We start from the raw sequence: 12,066 nt of genomic DNA, 5'->3' as shown, positions 1-12,066 counted from the left end.
CGGTGGAAGCCATGAAGGTAAACATGAAGCGCCAACTATCAAAAGGAAAGGCAGGAAACCTGAAGAAGTTATGCTATGGGTCCATTTTAGTGACCTTCTTCTTGGATCGGGTTCCATTGTTTCACTACGAGCTGGTTGAGGTGGAACTACGATTGCCACGAGACCCATGGATGGTCCATTGGAGTGCATTGATGCCCAGGATTACTGGGGGCCAACAGATGTCCTATATGTTGGGTTGTGTTATATTCTTTCCACACCTAGCCCACCTAATTAACTGGGGGGTAGAGTCCTCCCTTCATTGCACCGATTGTGTAGCAGGGGGGTTTGAGGGGGGCAGTTATCCCCCCTCCATGAGGTCTAGGGCAGTGCTCCAGGGAATTTGTTTTTTGGACCCTATATTAGGTGGGGCAAACCTACCTATGGTTTTGTGCATGGTTTTCGCACATGGTTTTGGGCACGATGGTTTTCGGTCCATGGTATTGGATGCTTCAACATGTATATATATGTATTGTAACATTGAAAGGAACATAATGAAAACTCAAGCTGGTAGTCCTGGTTTTGGGATCTAGGGGAAAATCTCAGTGTATATGTGTTTTATGTGTTATGCTCTCGCATTGTTTATTTGCTGTGTTTTAGAATTCGTATGCAAGTAATTTCTGTACGGGGTTAAAACCTACATAGCCTGCCTTCTTCTCATGGCTACGATGACAGTTGATCATAGTAGAGGATTGGCCCTACAGTGGTATCGACTTCCGCAGTGATCTAGATATGTCACTTCCGGAGGGGGAGGATTATGATGATGGAGGTAAAAACAAACATTTTTTATTTTTGTTTTTTATTGTTTTTGAAATATATGTATTCATGACATTTCGATTTTATAAATGCAGATGTTGGACTAGAACGTCCTGCCGGGATGTCCCAGATTGCCAGGCGCATTGCTCGGCAGTTCAATGTCATTCCTTATCAGGAAGGAAGCGACAATGAGGAGGAGATCACGAGGAACCTCGACGGATTGACCCATGGTATCCCAGAGTATGCCGGGATGGGTGATGTTCCATGCCAGTATCAGAGGCATACAGTGGGGGTATTAGATCAGATCTGTCGACTGCTGATTCGTGCAATGCGAGCAGTTACATGCTACCATGAGCATCATGTTGTTTAGTTCATAGGTCTAACATTCCACACTTTTGAGGCCTACAAGCCGCGGATGTATAAGGCCTGCGAACCATGGAGGTATTTGAACACACATATTATTTTTTTGGGTTTTGATGTATGACAAACATTATCGACACACACACACACACACACACATATATTTCCTTGCTTACTATGGTACAAATGTTTTGTATTTTGTGTTTTTACATGTTTCACAAATGTCTATCCAACACATAATTAGCTAATGCATATGTTAAAGTATTCATGTGTCTAGGAATATGATGATATGTAATATAATCAAAATTTCTCTCCAATAGACGAATACGTAGATACATTCTCAATATTTGAGGGTTTTTGATGGAATATTTCCCGTTGAGTTGAACGATGACAAGCTATGAATCAAGGTTGACAACCAATTCCCGGATGTCAAGAGCGATAGCTTCTGACAACAATTCGATAATTGCGCTATACTCAACGATGTTATTAGTCGTTCGACCTAGGTGTAAAGTATTGCCAATGATACTGTAGGGTTGATATTGATGCCAAATGCATCGGCAATGATCCTTGCTCAATGCAAACTAGAAAGTGGATGTCTGGAGATATACGATGATATCACTGTACCAGGGGTCGAGAGTGCTAATTAAGAAAAGAGTCTTGTCCGGGAGTTGCTTGTCGGCACCAGCAGGAAGAGAAGTGGAGGGAAGGGAGCAAATCAACTCAGTCAAGACCAGTGATTTCTTAGATTTGGTAGTCGTGAACACCAAATCAAATTCTTGGAGGATGAAAATCCACTTCGAATAATTTCCCCCCAACAACTGATGAGTCACGATGTAGGTCATGGGGTTGCATTCCGAAATCAAAGTGGTATTGCAGAGTAGAATGTAATGTTGAAAGCGCTGAACAGCCTGTACAGAAACCAAATCCAACTTCTTAACATGAGCATAATGTGTTTCGGTGTCGAGGAGGTTGCAACTGAGATAATAAATAACATGTTCATTGCCTTCGTCATTGTCCTGTACTAGCACCATAGCGATGGTACTAGAGGTTGCATCTAGATAAAGGAAGTAATCACAATGATAGTTCAAGGGGTGCAACAAAGGAGCATTTATGAGGACAACCTTTAGGTCATTGAAATACTTTTGGGCAACCTCATCCCAAACAAATGGGGTTCCTTGGTTGAGCAACCAGGTGAACCCTAAAGCTAGCTCAACATAGTTCGGTATGAAATGACGAAGGAAATTTACTTTTCCCTGCAGTTGATGCAATGAATATGGAGGGGGTAAATTAACTATGGCCTCAACTTTAAGAGGATCAAGGCGAATGCCTTCTTTCGAAACGATAAAGCCGAGGAGTCATCCCAATTCGATGCAAAAGACACATTTATGCGGATTCAGTGGAATGTTGTAGTGTCTACAACGAAGAAAAATTTGTCGGAGATGATTAGGGTGATCATGGCGTTTACGAGAATGAGTGGGGAGATCATCCAAGTAAGGTTGAACGATGTTTCGAATTTCATGGAACGCATAAGACATCGCTCTCTGAAATGTGGCCCCAACATTCTTAAGGCCAAAAGGGAGATTTTGAACGCGAAGGTCCCCCATGGACAAATAAAGTTTGTCTTATCCTGATAAGAAGGCACAATGTTTATCTGGTTGTAACCAGAAAAACTGTCCATAAAGGAAAAGAATTCACTCCCAGCACATTCATCAATGATCTGGTCAATGAAGGGAGTGGGGTAATTATCCTTAGGACAAGCACGATTGAGATCATGGTAATCGATGCAAACGTGAATAATGCCTTGTTTCTTTGTCACCGGTACAATATTCGACACCCAATCTATAAGAGGGATTGGATAAATAAATCCAGCTTTCAGAAGTTTTTCAACTTCACCCTTAATGGCGGTCGCTTTTCTAGGGTGCACTGGACGAAGCCGTTGGCGAACGGGCTTCGCATGAGGATAAGTTGGAATCTCGTGCATGACTATACTTGGGTCAATGCCAGGCATTTCTTCATATGACCACGCAAAAACATCCTAGAACTCTTGGAACAGACGAGTATAGAGCTTGATCTATTCTGGAGAACAAGTTACCCCGATATGGACATTTGCAATGACACCGGGATTGACAGAAATATCAATTGGAATCGTTTGGGTAATGTTACCAATGTTCCCTTCTGACCAAACCTCATGAGTCCTGATCGATGTCTGAAGTGGTAGGGATGAGAATTGAGAAGAAAACTCCTCGAGACAAGTAGACATGACCACCAGGACAGGCAAGAACGAGGAACGATGATGAGTGTCGTTCCAAGGTAGCTCCTCCAGAGACATTACTTCCGTGATACTCTCATCAAAAAGAAAAGTCTCGGCTAAGGGATTGGGAGATTCCGAAGAACCAAGCCATGGGGATTGAGTATATGCATTGAAAGATGTTCTGGAAACAGGATGATCAGAGGACACCGAAGGCGAAGCCGAAACAATTTCCACGTAATTAAGTTCGGCGGGACTTAATGACATAACCTCATGATCCGGATTTAAACACGAACACAACAAATTACAGATATAACCATAAATACAGATATACAACGGAAATAATACTTCATTTCATTACTATAAAATACTGAAATATGCTTACAAATAGAAATGGAAATAAACCAGCTAGGGCAATGGTAGCTTATCTCTGAGAAGAGATGTGGTGGCTACATGCCTCTGAACTTAGCTACAATGAGGCTCGAAGGCCTGTTTATTGTTGAGAAACAATGGAACACCCTAAACATCCAAAAACCTAACCCTAGAAGATGAAACACCAAATTGTGGGCCCCATTTGTGTAAATTGGTACATCAACTTCCCGGGGTCGTAACTTTGGCATACGATCTCCATTTGATGCACACAATATCTTGTTAGAAAGATCTATCCGAGAAATAAAACTTTAGGAAGAGAAAAAATGATCCATGGACCCATGTTGCTCCTAGTTTTCCCAAAAAAATGTTGTTTAAGACCTCAAAATGGCTCCGAAAGTTCAAGGCCCGAAAACTTGCTAAAAATAGTAAATTGTGCTACAATTAAGGAAACTGCAAAACTAAAAGAGATAGTTGTGGGGGTCCAAGTGGGATAGGTGGGGGGCCACCAACATCCACCTAGATCACCTCGCCCCATGTATCAACAATATCCTGCAAAGGAATGACCCAAGGATCAGACTTGACCAAAATCATGTTGACAGAGGCAACATGAGGAGGTGGGAGTGGAAAAATTCCCATCAAGGCAGGATATTTAAAGAGTCCTACCCCCACACTCTCATAAGGAGCACAGTGTGCTTTACATATAGAACATTGCCATCCGAAGAGGAAGAGGCAAAGAAGGACAGTTGGTCGACTGTGACTATCTTCCCTTGATGGGGAAAGCGAATCACACAGAAAAGGGAGGAGGCTACAACATGTATGGCATGGGTCTAGCTCCGTCCAAGTAGAATATTGTAGTTAATATTAGCGTCAACGATCTCTACTTCGACGTGTACTGTCTTTCCCTCCAAAGTAATGGAAAGGTTGGGAAGGACACCGAATGGTCACGAATCGCATCCATCAAAATCTTCCAAAGTGTTAGGGGACTGGTTCAGAGTAGGAGAACCAATTTCCTTCCAACAAGTGACAAACATGATGCAGGTAGAAGCATCTTCATCGATGACAGTCCTAGGAATGGTTTTCTCATTTATGATCACTTGAATGAGAAAGACAATCTAATGAGGTAAATGCGGAATGTGGTTTTCCAGGTCAAAACAAATGAGATTGGAGTCAGCTGGATCAATACCTCCAATAACCGATAGTAACGATTTCCGCTGAGAAGGATAGCTTTGAAGGACCTCGAGAGCAGATATAGATGATGGTGGTTGAGCCAAATCTTCAACAATGTTATAATGTTGAGTGGCTTGAGCATTAGGATTGTATGAGGACTTTCGCAGCACACCTCGAGAAGGTGGTCGAATGGCGGAATTAGGATTCGGTCACTCTATATGGAGAGGACTAGAACTGGACGGGGCAGAAGAAGAAGGGGTACCTTCTTTCTCTTTCTCTGCTGTCGGGGTAGGATTTTGATAATATTTTGACCTGGTAGCCACGTTAATCAGTGTACTCATCATGAACACTTGTGAACCTATGAAAGTAGATGACAGAGGCTAGTCTACCATTTGGGTTTGTTGGGGCAGAAAAGGCTCTTTTAGGACAACTGGGGTCCCTTTGAGCAAACGACTAACTTCGGATTGTCTAGGACAATCCTTGGTATAGTGATCCTCGCTCCAGATGAGGCATGAATATTTGGGCTTCCGTTGGGAAGCATCACCAGTAGATGACTTGGGAGGACCCTGTTTTGGGGCATCAACTTTACCCTTTCCTTTTCTTTTCTTCTTACCTTTAGAGGATTTGTCCACTGCGGTAGACTGGACAATGTGAACCTCGGAGGTTTTACCAGAACCTGATGAATTGTGAGAGGAATCATTGGGAGAAGTGTTGGAGACCGCCTTCTATTTGGAAGAAGTTTTTGCAGGGGTCTGAGTCACTGAACCAATTACTCCATCAACAAGAGGTGTAGCCAGAGACTTAGATGTCGTTAGATCAAATGATGATCCGGGCGCATCGGGTAACACATCATATAACGTTCTGGATTGTGAATAGACGAGGTCTAGATACTGGGCACGCATGATGGATTGTTCTTTAGTGATGCATCTACCCATAACAATGTCCTCAGCAATTTTGTTGACAAATGATTTGTTGAACCACTCAGTCAACAATTGATCAATAATCTCAAACTTAATCAGGCGATGCCTACGTCTCCATTCATGGATATGATCGGAGATGTGGGTCACAATGTCTTTCTTGAGTGACGTTAGCAGATGGGTGTCAGTTTCATAGCTAACCGGTAGTTGGAAATGTATGAGAAAGGCCATGGCGAGAGTGTTAAAGTCATGATAGGTATTTCAAGGTAGCTCGATATACCACTTGGCTGCAACACTTGTCAGAGTTCATTGGAAAAGTCGAAGACGAATGGAATCATCAACGTCGAAATTCGAGGAGCACCAGAGGTGATATGTCATCATGTGAGCTTATGGATCCTCTTTCTCTTTTCCTTCAAACTTCGAACAATCGCTTGGAATCTTGGACGGAACTAGAGGCCAGTATGGTGAATGAAGAATTGGATCATTCGTGAGTCTGGACACATCTGACAATTCTAGTGTATCTAAGAACGAAAATTGGGTATTGAAAGGAATTTGAGGTCAATAAGGGGGCCCAACTGGTGGGGCCCATCCCCGCTAGTAAGGATTTTGTCCCCATAGTGGAGGATTTTGTCCATATGGCATTTGATTTTTCCCCCACTGTAGGTTACCTTTCCCGTAGGGAGGATTCTGACCTTGAAAGCTTTGAAACTGTTTGGCCATAGGTTTTTGATAAGAAACATACAAGTTAAAACGTTGTTGAGCCTGCTGGCCTTGGGCATATGGATTTTGCATCTGATGTCCCTGAGCATAAGGGTTTTGGACCTGTTTCCCTTGGAAAAAAGGGTTTTGGACTTGCTGCCCTTGGACAAAAGGAGGCTGAACTTGTTGCCCTTGGACATAAGGATTTTGCGCCTGCTTCTGCAGGACTTGACCCTGTTGATATGAGTATAAGGGTTGCTGCTATCCGGGTTGAACTTGTTGCTGCAAGGGCTGACCTTGCAGTTGTAAAGGTTGTCCCTGCGGTTGTAGAGGTTGACCTTTGCGAAAGAATGGGCTGGGAGGATTGTGGCGCATATTACACTTGCGGCTGCATGGTTTGTTGCAACGGTTGCGAGGGTTGCCCTTGCGGTTATTGCAGTTGTCCTTGTTGTGGCATCATCTGGCCTTGTTGCTGCATGGATGGTCCTTGCTGCAACAAAGGTTGCCCTTGCTACTGCAAAAGTTGTCCTTGTTGCTGCAAAAGTTGTCCTTGCTGCTGCAAAGGTACTTGAATGGTTCCCGGAATGACACCTTGAAATTTCTCAAACTGTATCTGGCCATATCCACTAGGCGCGGTGGACGGACCAGGCTAGGCATAAGGTCTAGGTTGAGGGATGTAGGGCGGATTAACCATCGCTTGTGAACCATATGGAACATAAGGAGGTTGGTACTGAACCTGAGCCATATGAGGCTGTTGGTACTGGATGTTACATGACCCAGACGGATGAATAGGGTTCAGTTGTTCGTACTGGACATTACTCGATCTAGGAAGACCAATAGGATTTAAAATGGAACCTGAATATGGTTGGTTCATTCCAACCATGTGAGATTGTTAGCCACTCACATTGGTTGTCCTAGACATCATAGAAACATTCGGATTTTGCCTCCCAGGCAGTGGCACAACCTATCCACTTACTAGAGGGATCGAAGAACTAACATAGACATGACTCGAGACCGTCGATTGAACTAGACAGGTTACTTGGACCGATGAAACAAAATGATTTGGAATGGTGGGTTGCACCGGGACTGAAGCAACTGCAGAACACACCATCGATTGGGAGGTCAGGTTCTTAATGAACGGACTTGAGGTAGGCATAACACCAAATGCTTAGATAGGGTTGTGAAATAGTGATGACGCAATAGGAATGCATGAAACCAATTGAGCTAACGTCACATAATTACGTAGTAACTCAAGATGAACACTGGTGGGAATGATTCTTGTGTAAGGGAAACCTTCAGGGGGGAAAGGATATTCCTTCTCCTCAACTGTGCGTGGAGTGGAAACCTTAAAGTGACCCCGAGAGGAGATTGGGATTTCGTCTTCTGATTCCATGGGTGAAAACAGGCGATGACAGACGACCAAAGATATTCGAGGGAAGAATTCCAATGGAATACCTCGCTGATTGTATAGACTGTACAGAAGTTGCGGTGATATCAAAACTGGATCAAACAAATAATTCGGAGGATAAAAAACCAGTCCAAGCTAACCTTCAGAAGTCGGCAGACTCTCGCGAGTCTGGATAGGATTATCCAGAGATTTCGGGCCAACGTCAGAAAGTGACTTAGTATCTGAAGGAGGGGGAGGATGAGATGAAAAAGGTTGAATACTCAGAACAATTCCAAGCTCAACACCTTGGTCCTCAAATGACTGCGGAAATTTAGGAAAAGGCTCCTCAGACAATCTTTCGGAGAGAGGAGAGGAAGAGGAACTAGGCGAACCAGTTGGTTTAGCCCTGATGGTTTTGTCTTAATTAAGTGGAAGAGATATTGATTCCAAGTCTTTAAAATGTATTTAAAGGTATACTCACGATGTGTTCTAGAAAAATACTAACAGGAATGCCATAAGATCGTGGGGAACAATTTTTTAAGATGCAAAAACAAATTTGTGCTCTTTCATGTTTTAAGAGTCAAGAAAGAAGCAAAGGTGACTCTATCATTTTCGGTTTGAAACAAGCTTGAAAGGACAAGCTCTCGGGTGATATTTTATACTTAGGGAGTCAAAAAGATCAAAATGGCTACTCAGGATGATCTAGGCAACAAGGATTACCAGGTAACCGTGAACTGCAGAATACCTCCCAACGAACCGAGAAGTACGAGCAGGAAATCTCACCGAATTCTGTGTTTGGTGTATCACGTTTACAAGGCAGCAAACTCGGCTTCCGATGGATAAAGGATTGCAACCTAGTGGGGTCTCCCATTATATACACAATGGTACGGGGAGCATCGTACTAGCGATGTCTAGTGCCAAAGCAAACGACAACTGCTAGGTTTAAAGACGCCATAACACGTCTCTAGCCTAGACCTTCTAAATGTGATCATTAGGTTTCAAATGCGCCTTAGGTTAATTGAATACATTTTAGAGTTTATCTTGAAATTATGTCTCGATTTTCAAGCCTTATCAATGTGACTCGAAAAACTCCTATATGCAACTAAATGATACAATACACTTTCAATTCGATGAATTGTTTACACTAATGAGACTAGGAAACACACTTAAATGAAATAAAACAAGTAATCGAAAAAAAATGACCTTTTCACTATTTCACTTTTTGAAAACAAAATGATGAAAAACTCTTTCCAATTCCTATATTTTCTATCAAATGCACTTCAAGTAGTCCTTTCACTAGTAAAGAGAATTCATTTCTTTTCCAATGCAAATGATGATGCAACTCTAGTCTTCAATGATGCTAACTAATATAACATATTGATTCAGAAAACTAGAATTATGTATTTTTCAATTAAATGACAAAATGAATCTTTTACAAACGCTTCAACAAAAATTTTTCAATACAATCAACCTCAAGCAAATGCAAAGCACAAAAGGGAGTTCTTTTCAAACTAATGATGCAAAGACTCAACCAAAAACAATATGAGCAATGTAATCTATGCCCGAAAAGAGACGCTCAAACAACAAACGAAACTTTTCAAACTTGTTAAATGGAAATCAAAGCAACAAAAGGACTAACAAACAAAATGAAAGGAATCACTTGACTATCGACTTGAATTACTGAGCACACCAACAGGTGAATGGATGATGACCTAGATGCCCTAGGGTTACAAACCATCCAAAAACTCAAGAAACCAAGTGAAGAAAATGCAAACCAAACAAGCATATAAACCAAGCTAAAAGAGCTTTCTAGCCAGGGGGAACATAGTCAAAACAAGCTGAGATGCAGAAATTAGAAGGGAAAGACACACTGGTTATGATCTAGGGGAAACCCTAATCTTCACCTACAGGAATCAACACGATTGTCTAACTGACAACAAGCGCTAGAAGGGGGTTGACATGTCTATTTTTGAAAAAATTGTGCTGATCGGCGCGAGTGTCAGAAAATAAATGCGCTGATTGAGGATTCAAGAAAAAAAATAAAAAAAAATTCAAAGGATAGAACTAGACTTTCCACTGTAAATTTCAGGCTTAGAGTAGTAAACTAGGAAAATCAGAGAACACTAAGGGGAAATGGTGATACTAAAAAAGTTCACACAAAACCATAAAATGATAATCAATCAAACAAAAGGATTGGCTCCCCAATGGAGTCGCCAATTTGTGGTGCAGGTAAATTCTCAGTGCGGACACAAAAAAATCCTCTAGCTCGAGAGAGTGGGTCTAGCCACAAACAAACAATCTATGGAAAATCTCCTTAAGATAGAATCAATTAAGAGGGCCTACCTCTTAGAACGCTATTCCGCTTAGTGATGATCCTGCTTCCTCACTCCAACTATCTTTCATTTCCTTCCTTCGAATACTTGAAACAAGCAAACAAATAACAACAACAAATGTGATAGCATACAATATTGTATTCAACCTATTTAATAGGTCAAGGAACATTAAGCCATAAAGATCTAAGATAACACTCCATGTAGGAAATCAATCAATAATTGTATTTATATAAATCAAAAAGAGATTACAACCAATGCCTTGACGTTGCTGGTCTCCTCCGATGTATCCGAGTTCCCACACTTCTTCTAGCATCTCATGGATAGCCCCAACAATGGAAGTTTTAAGGCCTCTTCCCTTTAGTCTCAAACCAAACCAAAACACACTATTCTCCCTCAAACATACACAAGAAAGATACAAGCTATAAATGTCTTGTTGATCATTCAAACTCACTCCAAAAATTAGCTTAGCTTGGGAAAATAGAGGCTTATATAGTTTGGATGGATGGGAGATGGTTCCTCGCATCATGGGAGAAGGTCTTATCTCTTAATTTTGTTCCATCCTAATAGGGGAAAGAATCCCAAACTGACTTCTTCGGCTCCATCCAACCTCAACCATCTACCAAACTTCCGTTACAAAGGTTCTAGAGTTCGAAGCTTCGACTCCATATTTAAAAAACTTGCCAAAAGAGGATTGGCATGACTGGAAAAGTGCTCAGTTGCTCCGTACAGTGCTAGTGCTAGTTTTAATCTCTGCAAATCGGCGCGAGGAGGAAACTGGTTAGTAGCGTCGTTCTTGTAAACTGGGGTAAAAGGAGGATTCTTAGGAAATGATGCAAGGGGGAATTATGATGCTCATGAAGAGGGACATACTGGGAGTTTCATCATGATGGGAAATCATGTCAGTTCACTGCAGAGGTCCTCCAGGATCATGGATGGGGAGTATAGGGGCAGTGAAAAAATGTTGTGTAACACTTCATCAACCACCATAATTCCATCCAAGATTTGCCTCCCTTCAACGAAGCCTATTTGTTCCAGAGAGATGAGGCTTGGGAGGAATGGCTTGACCCCATTCACAATAGTTTTAGTGATGATTTTGTAAATCACTTTGCATAAGGATATTGACCTATAGCCATTCAGGTCCTTTGATTTTTATTTCTTGGGAACCAATGTTAGAAATGCTGCACTAAAAACTTTGAGTATAGTTTTTGAGTATTGTGATTCCTCCACTGCTTGCCAGACATCGTAACCAATGGTTGACCAACATACTTGAAAGAATTTAATGGTGAATCCATCTAACCTAGGTGCTTTGTTGCTGAGTATAATTTCAATTATGGATTCTACTTCGGTTAAGGAGATGGCTCTAAGCAGGGCATCATTCTGTTTTGTAGTGATCAAATTAGGAATGTGTCGGAGTATACCTTGAGATGCCCTTGTTCGATTAGTCAAGGGTTTTGAGAGAAAATTTTAAAAGAAATTGGTTAGCTCAGAGGCGATCTCCTAGCGGGATTGTAAATGTCCCCTATGGAATTTCTGATAGAAGAGATGCAATTGTGATGTCTATGCTAGAACATTGAGTTATGGAAAAAGGCAATGTTCTTTTCCCCTTCTTTGAGTCGGTTTACTTGGGACTTTTGCTGCCATAAGAGTTCTTCTTGCTTCCTCCACTCCTCTAATTCAATGAGTTTGGATGCTTCTTCTTTGATTAAATCCTCTAATATGCCATTGAGAATGGCTTCCCATTGATTGCTTCCATTTTATTCTCTAGTATGCACTTTTCTTCTAAGATATTTC

Source organism: Pinus tabuliformis, chromosome 9 (assembly GCF_031772625.1).
Source record: "Pinus tabuliformis cultivar Carrire ecotype Pingquan chromosome 9, CPIR1, whole genome shotgun sequence".
Lineage (NCBI taxonomy): Eukaryota > Viridiplantae > Streptophyta > Pinopsida > Pinales > Pinaceae > Pinus > Pinus tabuliformis.
Note: the sequence above shows the minus strand (reverse complement) of the source record.